The 14,804-nt window shown below is 52.6% G+C and overlaps 1 protein-coding gene across 1 annotated transcript in view; it reads right to left on the bottom strand.

Moving 5' to 3' along the window:
* The window catches only part of Cacna1a (calcium voltage-gated channel subunit alpha1 A), a 177,937-nt gene extending 172,889 nt beyond the window's left edge, over positions 1–5,048 (bottom strand). Inside the window, exon 1 of the mRNA XM_048342419.1 lies at positions 4,962–5,048. The gene's annotated coding sequence lies outside the window, so the exon portion shown is untranslated. The remainder of the gene's footprint in view (positions 1–4,961) is intronic.
* Positions 5,049–14,804: the final 9,756 nt, after the last annotated feature.

Below are 14,804 nucleotides of genomic sequence, written 5' to 3'. Positions count from 1 at the left end.
TATCACTTTGCCACGCCTACTTCTGAGCCAGGACCACTGACAAGCCCCTCCCCTATTGGTCACACCCTACTACTGAGCCATACACTCACCAAGCCACGCCTAGCACTGAGCCCTGCCCCTGCTGCCAAGCCACGCCCATGCCACTGAGCAATGCCTTCTACCACTGAGCTTTCTCACACGCCCCTGGCTCCAGCCTGCGGGACCGAGGCTGGAACCCAGGGCTTCAGCACTCGCTGGCTGGCGACGGAGCATCGCCCCAGCCTCTCCGAGGCTGCGCGGGTCGGTGCGCTCTGCCCAGCCTGGGCCACAGCGCCATCTGCTGTCCAGGCTCGGCACTGCGGCCCAGAGCCCAGGCCCAGGCCCAGGCCTCAGAGAACCTCCCGGAACCGAACCGAGCGCCCAGGCTTCTAATCCCAGTCACTCAGGAAGCTGAGATCTGAGGAGCAGGAGGAGCAGGAGGAGCAGGAGGAGCAGGAGGAGCAGGAGGAGGAGGAAGAGTAAAGAGTAGCTGATGTCTCCATTTGTGACAGGCTCCAGAGTGTCCCTTGCCCACTCCAGTGTGCTTTGGAGAGAGAGATGAGCTAGGCATGGGAGTGCACACCTGTAATCCCAGCTCTGAGGAGGCTGGGGCTGGAAGATCGTGAATGGGTTACATAGCAAGGCAGAGCCTCAAAACGAAAAATCCTTACAAATGGCCTCGGGATGATATTGAGAAGATATCTGTGTGCGTGAGCGAGGTCACATGAAGTGGCGTAGAATGACATGAATTCTGGGATTTCCCTTAAACTATCTCAGAGAATGAGAAAGAAGAAACGAGGCTATGGTACAAAGCTGAGAAAATCCTGACCACTATTACATTTGGGGGATGGGTATGTGGTTTGCTCATCTCTCTGCTTTCAGTGGATTTGAACATTTCCAGAATAAAAGGCTCTCAAAGATTCCCCATGTTCAAATAGTTGAGGCAAACTCATAAAGCAGGAGGATAAAATGCTTTGTACCAATAAAAGCCAGAAGCACCAGTGGCTCACACTTGTAACCCTAACTATTCAGGAGGCTGAGATCTGAGGATCATGGTTCAAAGCCAACCCATGCAGGAAAGTCCATGAGGCTCTTATCTCCAATGACCCACCGAAAAGCCGGAAGTGGCACTGTGGCTCAAACTGGTAGAGTCCTTGAGCAAAAGAGCTCCGGGACAGAGTCCAGGCCCTGAGTTCAAGCCCCACAACCAACAACAACAAAAATAGTAAAAGCCAGGTATAGTGGACTCACCTTGAATCCCAGCTCTGGGAAAGTAGAAAGATCACACATTCAAAGCCAGTCTATCGTACATAGTGAGACCTTGCCTCAAGGAATACAAAATTAAGCCTGGTACTGTAGTTCATGTCTGTAATCCTCAAGCACTAGCCTTGAGCAGGGTTCAAGCTCCAGAACCCACAAAAAAAAGAAAAGAAATACAAAATTAAACCCATCTCAGACTATTATCTATCTCATTGACAAAGTTTAATTTTTTGTGCTGATGCTGGAACTTGAATGTAGGGCCTCATACTCTTACTTAGCTTTTCCTGCTCAAAACTGGCACTCTACCACTTGAGCCACTTCTGGCTTTTTACTAGCTAATTGGAGATAAGAATCTCACAATCTTTCCTCCTCAGTCCTGGGGCTTGAACTCAGGGCCTGAGCACTGTCCCTGGCTTTTTTTTGCTCAAGGCTAGCACTCTACCACTTGAGCCACAGCGCCACTTCTGGCTTTTTCTGTGTATGTGGTGATTAGGAATCGAACCCAGGGCTTCACACATGCAAGGCAAGCACTCTACTACTAAGCCACATTCCAAGCCCTTCAGGCAGATTTTGAATGCTGATCCTTAGATCTCAGCCTCCTGAGTAGCTAAGATTATAGGTGCGAGCCCTGAGCTCCCAGCTAATATTTTTATGTATATTTTCTCATACATATGGGAAACAGTAGCCTATTTATAAATAAACACAAAAGTCTATGCTATGCCTATTTTTCTGGTAGAGGTTAGAAGTTTGAAGACCACAGCTGTGCTCTGTAACTCTTTTCATGGTCGTAGAAAGGAAGAGACATGGAAACTGAGGCACAGGTTGACTACTCAGGAGTTTGTGGTAGGAATGAGACCTCAGACTGGAGTTGTGGCTCAGTGGTTAAAGGCTCGATTAGCATGTGCAAAGGCCCTGAGTTCCATCCCCAGCAAGACCAAAAAGGAGAAAAGAGACACATTAAGTAATGCATCCTGATTCTAAAAGCCTATGTTTCTCTTCTTGTTTATAATTTGATTGTTTAATTATCTGAGTTATTTAGAAGCCAAACACTGCTCAATTCTGTGGCCAAACTTTTGATCCAGTGATTAAAGAAAAGTGTGGATTTGGATGTCTAAGAGCTTGGGGTTCAAATCCCAGTCCTGCTGCTCACCCAGGATGAAAGACTTGACCTCTCTAGGCTGCCTGGCCCCCCACAATGGAGGAAAGGGGGATGGAGGGTGGCAGAACTGAGCCAACCCAAGGCTGTGAACTCCACAGTCCATTACCTGGCACAAGGCTACCCACTAGACATGCACAGTCACTAACTATATAAATTGAAGCTTCACTTTCCTTGGGCAGCAATGCTTTGTGATGCCTTAATTCACTTTTCTGTTCCCTAAAAAAAAATCTCTTTTCAGAAATTCTGTGCTAATGACTTGTAATAATCCTGGCATTGTTTTTCACAGAAGAACTGATTGAGTTTCAAGGCAAAAGGAGAAGGGAGTGAGGAGAGAATGAAGAGGGAGGGGGGAAGGGAGGACAGTGAAGGTCACTCCTGAAATGGGGTTCCATAGTGAAGCTACTCAAATATGCATCCTGGTTACTTATGAAAAGATAGATGGGTGAGTGGGTGGATGGATGGATGAGTGGGTGGGTGGATGGGTAGATAATGAATGGATGGACAAGTGGATGTATAGATAGATGATGGATGGATGGGTAGATGGATAATTGATGGATTGGTGAGTGGATGGATAGATGGCTGGATGGATAGATGGATGGGTAGGTAGATGGATGATTAAGGGATTGATGGGCAGATCGGTGGATGACTGATGAGTTGGTGTGTAGATGATTGATGGAAGCATAGATTGATAGATGATGAATAGATGAGTGGGGGTGGATAGATAGATGGATGGATGGAAGGATGGACGGAGAGGACAGAAACAGTTCAGAGGAATGCTCGAAAATACAGAAGTCCTCCTGTTGACTCTCCAAGTGCCACCAGGTGGCAGCCTAGCCCCAGGAAGCCATCCTGGGAAGCAGGAAGACCCCGTCCTGCTCAGCCAGGGCCAACTGAAAATGAACCTGAACCTGATAAAGTCTTACACACACACACACACACACACACACACACACACACACACACACCACTAGCATTCCCAGACCTGACTGGCACTTGTATCCCCAACCCTCCAGCCAATGGGAATCAAGAACCCTACTAAGATCTGTGCTTTTTCCCACCTAGTCACGACAGGGTTGTGAAGAGGACAGAAAATGGTCTTCAAAGGTGCCTGACTCCCAGAGGCTAGTCCTGGCTGGGGAGGAAACTCCAGGATGGGTGCTGCGCCCTGAAGCTGCATGGACACATCTGGATTACTGAGGGATAGACAGACAAATGGATGGATAGTTGGTGAACAGATGGATGGATGAGTGTATGGATAGACATGGACAAATGGGAAGATGGATGGAAGGATGGTAGATGAGTGGATGGAAGGCGGATGAATGGCTGGCTGGATGGGTGGGTGGAGGTGTGGATGATGGATGAGGGGATAAAAGATGGATGCCGGGGGCTGGGGATATGGCCTAGTGGCAAGAGTGCCTGCCTCATATACATGAGGCCCTAGGTTCAATTCCCCAGCACCACATATACAGAAAATGGCCAGAAGTGGCGCTGTGGCTCAAGTGGCAGAGTGCTAGCCTTGAGCAAAAAGAAGCCAGGGACAGTGCTCAGGCCCTGAGTCCAAGCCCCAGGACTGGCCAAAAAAAACCAAAAAAAGATGGATGCCGGATGACAGATGGATGGATGATGGCTGGATATATTATTGAGTGAATGGGTGGGTGGGGTGGTGATAGATGATGGATGTATGGATGCTATTGGGTGAATGGTTGGATAGATAATACATGAATGGACGGATGATGGCAGATGGATGATTGATGCATATATTATAGAGTGGATGGGTAGCTGGATGATAGGTGATGGATGGGTGGATGGATGGGTATATTATTGGGTGGATGGATAGATGAATGCATGGATGGATAGTGGATGGGTGGATGGGTGATGGATGGATGGATGGATAGATATATTATTGGGAGGATGGGTAGATGGATGATAGATGATGAATAGATGGATATATTATTGGGAGGATAGGTGGATGGATGACAGATGGACACATTATTGGGTGGGTGTGGGTGTGGGTTATGGACAAATTGGTTTGATGGCTCCTATTCAAATTTACAGCCCACACCCCAGGTATCTGCTCAGGAATAGAGGGTCCACCTCTGAGTCTTTACAGAAGAAAAGCAACATTGCATGTCCCCCAATTGGGAAAAGAGCCAAGTAGCAGGTAAGGCCTTCCTACAAAACCCACCATCAATTCTCAAGCAACCTGACCTACAGCCAAGCTCAGGAGAGCCCCCAAACCCCCCCCCCAAGAACCCCAGGCCAATGCTTGCCCCCCACGCCCTCCCACAAGACTCACGTTGTGGGGAGGAGGGAGGAATAACTGACAGAGAGGGAGGGCCCACCCTCCTTCACAGACCTGGACCCCCACTTATAGACATGGCGGCCGGAGGAAGCTGTTCCTACACCCCACAAGCAGCAAGGATGTAGTGAGGCTCACCAGCGCGTCCCATCTGCAGAAATCAGTGTCCCCCAGGTTGCCAGGACCAAGCCCCCTGCCCTTTCCCAGGGTGCGGGGCATACTCACTCCCATTTCCTCCTCCTGGCCTGCGGGGTGCTGCGGACTTTGTGGGCCTGGTGCGCGAGGACCGCATCGCGGTGGTCCACCACGCCGCCGCGCCGCTTCAGCACGGGCCTCTCCCAGCTGGCCATCACCGGGGCCCGCGGGGCTTCGGGAGTGTCGGGGGCCCCCGGGGACCCCAAGCTGTGGCGAGGCAGAGCGTCATAACTGAGCGGCGAGCGCATGGGGTCAGAGACCCAGGAGGACGTGCACACCCATGGGCCTGACTCCGAAAGCCGGGGTCTTCTGCCTCCAAGAAACTACTGGAAGAGACAGAGAGAAAGGGGAGAGGGAGGCTGAGAAAGAGAGAGAGACTGAGCACGGTGGACAGACAGACACAGGGATCAGGGAGGCGGCCTTGCCCTTCTCCCCTCCTCCCTCCAGAAGTCAAACTACACCCCAAACCCGGCAGGCCACCTCCATCTCCTTGACAACTTAGGGCACCAGAAAGCCACTTTCAGGGGCTGCCCAGCAACCAGCGAGGCCGATGGGGCACAAGTCCGCAAGGCGTGTTTCCCTCCTCCTTCCCCCCTCCCCCCTCCCCCCCCCCACCCTAGGCTGAGAAACCCTTGGGTTTCTCAGAATGTCCCCCTCCACATGGGCCTTCTTCACCCTGTGGCTCCCCAAAATGTCACTGGGGGGGGGGGGCGCTGATAGGGCAGGGTCAGGGGGCAGCTGTGAAATGCAGAGTCCAGGGGAGAGGGGGAAAGGATAGAGGGAGGGACGGTCCCTAGTCCTGTCTTAGTCCTGGGTCCACATCTGGATTGGCTAGATGTGGGGTATTTGGGCTTGCTTGTGGGCTTTTTTTTGGTTTTGCTTGGCTGTACACGTGTCTAGGGCACTGTGTGACTTTTGTAGGTGTACAGGGCACCTTAGCAGCAGATCCCCTGTTCTACTTCCTATTTCTTTGTGGAGACACATTCAAGACCTTCTCTTTCAGAATCTTTCTTTCTTACGTGTATGGATAGGTGGGTGGGTGGATGGGTGATGGGTGGGTGATGGGTGGGTGGGTGGATGGATGGATGGGTGATGGGTGGGTGGATAGGTAGAATGGACAGATGGATGGGTGGATGGATGGGTGATGGGTGGGTGGGTGGGTGGATGGATGGATGAGGGATGGGTGGGGGATGGGGATGGGTGGGTGGGTGGATGGATGGATGAGTAATGGGTGGATGGGTGATGGGTGGGTGGATGGGTGGATGGATGGGTGGGTAGGTGGGTGGGTGGGTGGATGGGTGATGTGTGGGTGGGTGGATGGATGATATGTGGGTGGGTGAATGGGTGATGGGTGGGTGGATGGGTGATGGGTGGGTGGGTGGATGGATGATGTGTGGGTGGGTGGGTGGATGGATGATGGGTGGGTGGATGGGTGATGGGTGGATGGATGAGGCACAGATGAGTGGATGGATGGATCGATAGACATCTTCAGGAACAGGACTAATCACACACAAATCAGGCAAGTCTTCCAGAGCAGCCCCCGGAGTATCCAGTTTTTTCTAAGTAGGGAAGGGCTCTTCGGGGGCATGGCTAGGGGTGGAGTACCTGCCTCTGAGAGCATGAAGCCCTGAGTTCAAATTCTACCACTGGAAGCAAACAGCGCAGTCAGGAAGGGCTGCAGTGCAGCTGGAGAGGCCGTGTGTCCAGCGCAGTGTGGCTGCGGCTCCCCACAAGTCACCTGCACCTCTGCGGCTCCCTGATTCCCACACTATAGGGACTGTGACAGTACAAATGTCCCCCAGTATCACTGGGGGACCAGTTCTGGGGCCCCATACAGGCTCCTCAACTTGGGGTGCTCACACCCCTGGTGTAAAATGGCGCAGTGTTTTCAGAACACCGCACCCTTTGCTGGGATGATAGGTGACATCAAAGGCACTGCCGGTGGATATTGTCATCCTGCATTGCTGAGGGGATAATAACAAGAGAAGGTGGCTGAACCTTGTGACATAGAGAGCTCTCTTGTTAGTGTGTGCACACGTGTGTGTACACATGTGTGTGTGAGTTGGTCCTAGGGCTTGAACTCACAGCCAGGTGCTATCTCTGAACTTTTTCATTCAAAGCTGGTGCTCTACCACTTGAACCACAGCTCCACTTCTGGCTTTTTGCTGGTTCATTGGCACGAAGGGTCTCACAGACTTTCCTGCCCTGAACTGGCTTCAAGCCGTGATCCTCAGATCTCAGCCTCCTGAGTAGCTGGGATTACAGGCGTGAGCCACTGGTGCTGGTCTGGAAGGGTTCTAGAGGAAAGCCTGCTCCAGCAACGTTGCCACAGACCAGCTGAGGCTTGTGAGGGCTTCCGCAGACCCAGCTGTCCCGGGCTGGGCGTCCGCCCAGGCACCTGTGTGGCCTCACCCCCGGTGCCTGCTGTGTTTACCCAACCACAGCACACAGAGGAGAAGCGAAGCATGGGGGCGGGGGGGGGGGCACCCCGCCTCGCCTCAGACAAGCTGGGAGAACACAAAGGAAAAAGCAAATAAAAACTAATAATACACAGCATGAAAACCAGAGCCCATGGTGGTGGTGGTGGTGGTGGTGGTGGTGGTGTGTGTGTGTATGTGTGTGTGTGACTATTGATCTAATGACAGTAGTACAACACACTGCCTGCTGCATCAGGTATGCCTGAAAACTGGCATGGAGGAGGCCTGGACCAACTTGTGTTGCCATGGCAACCAAGTGGCGCCTGCAGATGGGGCAGGCTGATCCAGGAGCCATGTTGGGGGGGGGGGGCTGCAGGGAAATCTGGGGGACCCTTCTGTGCCCTCCCTCTTTCCTCCTCCCTTAGTGCCAGCCTTCACCACCCAGGGGCGAAATAAGAGTTTAAAATGAGCAGAAACATAAAAAGCAGAAAGGGGAAATAGTGTGTACAATTTCACAGACTCACTAGGTGCCCACAGGAAGCTGAGATCTGAAGATCGCGGATCAAAGCCAGCCTGTGCAGAAAAATCTGTGAGACTCTGATCTCCAGTGAACCAACCAAAAGCCAAAAATGGGGCTGTAGCTCAGGTAGTTAAGCACCAGCCTGGAAGGATTTTTTAAAAGCTCAAGGCCCTGAGTTCAAGCCCCAGGACAGGCACACACACGCACACACACACACACACACACACACACACACACACACATAAATAAAAGCCAATGACTCATTGTCCATGTTAGAAAAACATAGAAGCTCCTCAAATATGTCCATCACATCCTCCAACCAAAGAGACAAAAACAAAGCGAGGCAGGGCGTGGTCTCGAGCCTCATAAAAACCAGCTGTTTGCTGTCCTGGGCTTTACAAAATTCACCTGGATATCTGAAGCCATTTTTTTTTCTTTTTATCTTTTCTTTCTTTCTGTTCCATTCTTTCTCGTTTTTTTAAGTTCCGGGTCTTGAACTCAGGACCTTGTATTTGGTAACCAAACACATTACCACTTGGGCCACACCCCTTCTGGTAAGGCACACCCACACCCCTTGAGCCACGCCCCTATGCCCACAGAGGTCGTTTTTCAATGAGCTTTTAAATGCATTTATTATCTACCAGGTAATGTATCACTTGACTGGTAATAAAAACCATTTCCAAGCCCTGAACAAACACGTAGCCAAGAAAGGGGCAAGAGGTGAGGATCTACCTAGAATCAAACACTCAGATCCAGGAAACATGCCAGATGCTCTCTGATGCATGGTTGACAAAGCAAAACGGGTTGTATACAAACAACAAATATATTACTCAGCCTTCAAAAAGGGAGAAATGGAGCAAGGCACGTAGTGACTTCCTATAGTCCCAGCACTCAGGAGGCTGAGGCAGCAATGGCTATATAGCAAGTCTCTGACTGAAGGGGAAGTAAAGGAAGGTAATTCATGCTACAACAGGGAGAGCCTTCAAGACCATTGTAAGTAAAATAAACCAGTCCTGGACGTCAAAACTGTGTGAATGGGGCTGGGAATATGGCCTAGTGGCAAGAGTGCTTGCCTCATATACATGAAGCCCTGGGTTCAATTCCCCAGCACCACATATACAGAAAATGGACAGAAGTGGTGCTGTGGCTCAAGTGACAGAGTGCTAGCCTTGAGCAAAAAGAAACCAGGGACAGTGCTCAGGCGCTGAATCCAAGCCCCAGGAGTGGCAAAAAAAAACAACAAAAAAAAAACTGTGTGAATGATTACAGTCTTGCTTAGTTGTTTTCTCCCCTCAAGTCTAGTGCTCCACCATCTGAACCACAGCTCCTCCACTTTTGGCTTTTTGCTGCTTCGTTGGAGAGAAGAGGCTCACAAACCTTCCAGCCCAGGCTCCAACTTCAAGCTGCCATCATCAGATTTCAGCCTCTTAAGTAGCGAGGATTACAGGCAGGAGCCACAGGCACCAGGCCAAAAACAAACAAATTTGATATGTTCTAGTTTTCATTTTAACAACACCCCCACATCCTCCCACAATGGGTAGTGTAGTCACCTTACGTGGCCTCTTTCCATTAAAAAAAAAAAAAGCAAGGCAAAACAACATTTTTTTAAAAATCAAACAAAACCAGGGCGGACAAAACCTTCATGGCTTGGAGCAAAACCCCAGAAAGAATTGTTCCACATATGTGCAGACAGAGCATCGCCAAATGCCAGAAGGTTGAAGGCAAAGCTGAGCGCAGGCGATCAGGGCTGGGAGGAGAACCAAAACCAGTCACAGCTCTATGCCTGTCCACCAGTTCCTCTCCTGCTCTCACCACAATCCCAGCCCAGGGTGCCTGCCTGCTCCAGCAGAACACAGGCTGCAGGAAGGTTATGGGAAACTGTTTCCAAATGGCTGGTGTGTGTGCGTGTGTGTGTGCATGCGTGCACACACGAGCATGCGTGCACACCTGTACTAGAACTTGAACCTAGGAGCTCCTGCTCCAGACCGAGCATGGTAATCCCTGCTCAGGCACAGAAGCTGGGAAGCACGCATTGCAGGATCACAGTCTGAAGCTAGCTCTTGACTAAGAAGATTTAAAAGTGAAAGACTGGTCTGGGAATGTGGCTTAGTGGTAGAGTGCTTGAAGCCCTGGGTTCGATTCCTCAGTACCACACACACAGAAAAAGTCAGAAGTGGTGCTGTGGCTCAAGTGGTAAAATGCTAGTAAAATGCTAGCCTTGAGCAAAACAAGCTCGGGGATAGCGCCTAGGCCCTGAGTTCAAGCCCCAGGACTGGCAGAAAAAAAAAGTGGGAGACTTGGCCTGAAAGTTAATAAAAGCAAAAAAGGCTGGGGATTTGACTCAAGTGGGAAAGCACTTGCTTAGTACCTGAGTTCAAATCCCACTACCGCCCAAGAAGAATTGCACCTTGGACTGAGCATATACACGCTTTTGTCTGGCCTGTTGGCCCCTAACAGTAACCATAACAACCACTTATTTGTTACAAAATATCTGAGAGAGCACTGTAACTCTATTTGCCGTAAAACTTCCAGGGCGGCTGTCTAGAAACGTCCTCCCCTTAGGGCAGAATAAACGCAGTGAGCGGAGGAAAAGTTACTGGAGACCAAATGTTGGGGACACCCTGGAAAAAAGGAAGGGCACAGGCCAGGCAGGTGCCCTACCTCCAAGCCACGCCCTCACCGTGGAGCCACGCCAAAACATCAAAGCGCAGCCCACTTATGCCACGCCCCTGCAGTGGAGCCACGCCTCCCTTTGAGCCATGCCCCTGAAGTGTAGCCCAGGCTAACCTTGAACTCAAGATCCTCCAGCCCTGACCTCCCTCGGCTTCGAATAAGGATCTTCTGCTCTCAGCCTCCTGAGTGCCCGGGATTACAGACGTGTGCCACCGCACACTACCACCATCTGGCTGGTTGTGTTACCCATGTGTGCCCTTGGCCTTTTGAGCAAGGGGGGTGGTTGGGCCCACACGGAGAAACTGACCTGTGTGCAAATGAGGAAATGTCGGCCTACACCTCATTCCTATGTTGGAAAGGGAGACGCTTCTTGGTGTTGGGCTCCATTTTATAGCAACAGGCTGGTTAAGGATCACTTGGGTAACAGCCAGAGGGGACCAGGGTGGAGATGGGGAACATGTCTCTCCAGGAGGGACAGGCAAAGTTCTAGAACGATTGCCAATATGTGCCCTGGAGCGGCTCCCTTTAAAATGGTCCCATGGGCAAACTCAATTATGTGTTGTTTTCCTACAAGTTTTTTTTTTTGGCGGGGGGGTGGGGGGACGACAAAGTCTCACCATGTAACCCAGGTTGTCCTAGAACTTTCCATCCTCCTACCTCAGCCTCCTCTGGAGTCCTGTGATTACAGGCATTCACCATCACCTCCCATCTCTGCAATTTAAAAAGAAATCACCTGTTGGGGCTGGTGGATCATGCCTGTAATCCCAGCCACTCAGGAGGCTGAGATGGGAGGGCCGCCTTATCCAAACCTACCCTGGGGCAGGAAAGTCCCAGAGCCTCTCCTCCCCAACTGGCCACCGAAAAGCTGGAAGTGAAGCTGTGGCTCACGTGGCAGAACACCAGCCTTGAGTGAAAAAAGTTCAAGGACTGGCATAGGCAAAAAGATCCCAGCCATTTGGGAGGCATGGGTTGGGGATCAGGGTTGGAGGCTGGCCTGGGGGGGGGGGGCGGGTAGAAGGGAGAAAGGGAGGTTGAGAGGGAAGGAGGTTGAGAGGGTGGGAGGGAGCTAGCCCCACACTTACCAGTGGGAGGCCTCGGGGACTTGTGAGGCCCCCACCTGGGGCCTCCTTCCAGCTCAGATTCGAACCCAGCAGGGCTGAGCAGACCTGAGCGCCCCATCCTCCAGCCTCCCTCCCCTCCTCCGCGCTACCCTGAGACCTCAGGGCAGGGTGGCAGGGCAGCTGCTCCCGCTCGCTCACTCGCTCGCCTTAGTCCACGGGCTTTGCCCACGGGCGCCAGAGGATGCTCGCCTGGAGTTTCCATCTGTCCATCCGCGTCAAGGCCACCCCATCTGAGAAGTCCTGGAATAGAATTTCCTCTCGCTTGCCCTTGCCCAAAAAGCGTCCTGGGGTCCTTCAGGCTTATGCTTAATTTTTACATCATTATCATCTTCATAAAATGAGCCGGGCGGGGCAGCGCCTGCCTGTAATCCCAGCACTCAGGAGACTGACGCAGGCCAACCCCCGCCACGTGGCAAGGAAACACTGTCGACATAGATTCATTTATGCATAACTATGGAAATCCAGTGTGTGCACATAGTTCATATATTTCTACATAAATAGAAAAGAGATACAAGCGGGGGGGGGGGTCTGGAGGGGACACTGCTCTGGCCATTTGCACACACAGCTTTCAATGTCCAGTGCATCAGCTCCCTCCGGGCCTGCAGGATGTAATGTGGGGATCTCGAGCCCCAGGACCAACAGCTCTGAGCAAAATAAAACAAACCCGGGATGGGGTGTCCCCTGTCTTGTCTGCTTTTCGTGGAGGGGGGGTGGCTATTAAATATTAAACGGGTGGAATTGCTTCCTCAGACAAAGTCATTCTTCCCAGCCCATCTGTCACCCACATCCACGCTGCGCTGAGCACAGCAAAGGAGGTCAGGCCCGCTGGCTGCCAGGTGGACGCCTAGGAACTTCAGTCTGGGGCCCCGGCGGGTAGCCTAGGAGTGCTGGGGTGGGGGGTTGGGGGGAGGCACAGGGCACGAGACCCCAGCACTAGTCCCACCTGCCTGGGTCCCCCGCACAAAGTAGCTTCTTCGCGGTGGACTTGCCCTGAGTGGAAGTTTCAAAAAGCAGGATGAGTCAGGTGTGTAACTGTCATTGGGAGGAGGTGGTCGCGTGTCGCCTGTCGTGTGTCGCGTGTCACAGGGAGGCGTGGGTGAGTGGGGGCCGCAGGGGGAGACGGGCGCCGCCGCCAGGAAAGGGATTCGGAAAGATTTCATGTGGAAGAATAAAGCCAGCGCCGGGGGCTCACGCCTGTCATCCCGGCTACTCGGGAGGCTGAGAGCCGAGGGTCGAGGTTCAAAGCCAGCCTGGGCAGGAAAGTCGCCAGCCGCTCAGCTCCAGTGAACCCGCGAAAGCTGGAAACGGAGCTGTGGCTGGAGCCGGGGAGCGCCAGCCGCGAGTGTGGGTGGGTGCCCAGGCCCAGAGTTCAAGCCCCAGGACCGGGAACAAAATAAAAAACAAAAAGGCAACAGAGATAAGGGGGACAGGGTCTTATCTTAACCTCTCCCTGCCCCCCGAAAATGCTCCAGGGAAAAGACATTTTAAAGATTAAGCAACAACAGCAAACAAACATATCATACAATGCAGAAAGAGGCGCTCCATCCCCCAAGAAAAACTCCGAAGTGTTCCCTTTGGAGATTTGCTCTAATATACAAAACAAAGACCCCCAACTCCAGGCGGGCCCCCCACATCCGCTCTCCAACTCCGGCCGGCCCTGCACCCGCACCCCACTCCTCAGACCACCGCTCACCTGCTCCGCCACCGTGGCTACCGGCCAGTTCCAGGGACGATGCGGCGGGCACCCAGCCTGGGGGGCCCCTGGGGGCCCAGGCCACGCCAAGTCCCGGGGTCCATGGCCCCCCCGCGATGAGAAGGTAAAGGATCCGGGAAAAGGGACCGAGAAAAAGGGGTGTGGAGGAGAGCTGCGTTGCCAGGGACAGAGCTCCCCACAAAAGCAGGCACGGGCCCGGGCAGCTGTGCCAGCCGCCAGAGGGGGGAATTAGAAGAAAAGAAGAGGGGGAGAAGGGGGAGGGAGGAGGGAGCAGGGGAGGAGGGGAGGGGGGAGGGGAGAGGGGGAAGAGGGGGAGAAAAGGGAGAGGAAGGAGAAGGGGAGGAGGAGGGGCAGGGAGGAGGGAGGAAGGAAGGAGGGGGAAGGAGGAAGGGAGGAGGGGAAGGAGGGGTGAGGGACACCCCGTGGGGGACACCCCCATTATTTGCAGCCCAGTGTTGTACCCTGAACTAGTTGGGAGCCCAGAGCCAGCTCCCACTGCTTATGGGGGGTGTCATTTAAGATTTCTCCCCCTTCCCAAATGTTGGGGTGACCCCCAGGACTCTAAGCTCAGAAGAGAGATCTCCTTCTGGAAGCTGGCTTCCCTCGGGGAGCAGACCAGCAGGGGTGAGAAAGGAGAGCAGCCCCCTCTCTCTTCTGTGGCTGGTGGGGGTGGAGAGGGCAGGCTATGTTGGGGTTCTGCGCTAACCACTTCCCCCTCCCCTCTCCTTCTGCCAGGACTCCTACTCTTGGCAAATTAGGGGCTGCGAACTAGCCAAGGTCCTTTCATTCTAGAAAAAGCTTCCCTCCCCTCCCCCCTCCATCCTCGGAGTAGGGGTGAGGATAGGGGCACTTTTAGAGCTGGAGAAGGAACAGAGGGGCCGGGCCAGGTCACATTGAGACACAAAAGCCATTGACTGCAAGATGGTGGGTTTGCTGCCCCTTGAGATGTCCTCCAAATGCCCAGCCTGCCTGCCTGTATCTTTCTCTGTGTCTCTGTCTTATGCTAGGCAAGCCCACTCCACTGAGCTCCAGTCCCAATCCCATCTATTAAAAGAAAAAAAAAATACGGGCTGGAATATGGCCTAGTGGTAGAGTGCCTGCTTCATATATATGAAGCCCTGGGTTCAATTCCTCAGCACCACATATATAGAAAAAGCCGGAAGTGGCACTGTGGCTCAAGTGGCAGAGTGCTAGCCTTGAGCAAAAAGAAACCAGGACAGTGCTCAGACCCTGAGTTCAAGCCCCAGGACTGGCCAAATATAAATAAATAAATATATTTACACACACAAGCCAAGCACTAGTGACTCACGCCTGTAATCCCAGCCTACTATGGAAGAGGTGAGATCTGAAGATCAAGGTTTAAAACCAGCCCCAGCAGGAAAGTCCATGAGACTCTTATCTCCAATCACAGAAAAAGCCAGAAGTGGC

The sequence above is a fragment of the Perognathus longimembris genome, chromosome 3, assembly GCF_023159225.1.
Source record: "Perognathus longimembris pacificus isolate PPM17 chromosome 3, ASM2315922v1, whole genome shotgun sequence".
NCBI classification, from domain to species: Eukaryota; Metazoa; Chordata; class Mammalia; order Rodentia; family Heteromyidae; genus Perognathus; species Perognathus longimembris.
The sequence above is the reverse complement of the archived record's forward strand: the minus strand, read 5'-3'. Positions and strand labels throughout refer to the sequence as shown.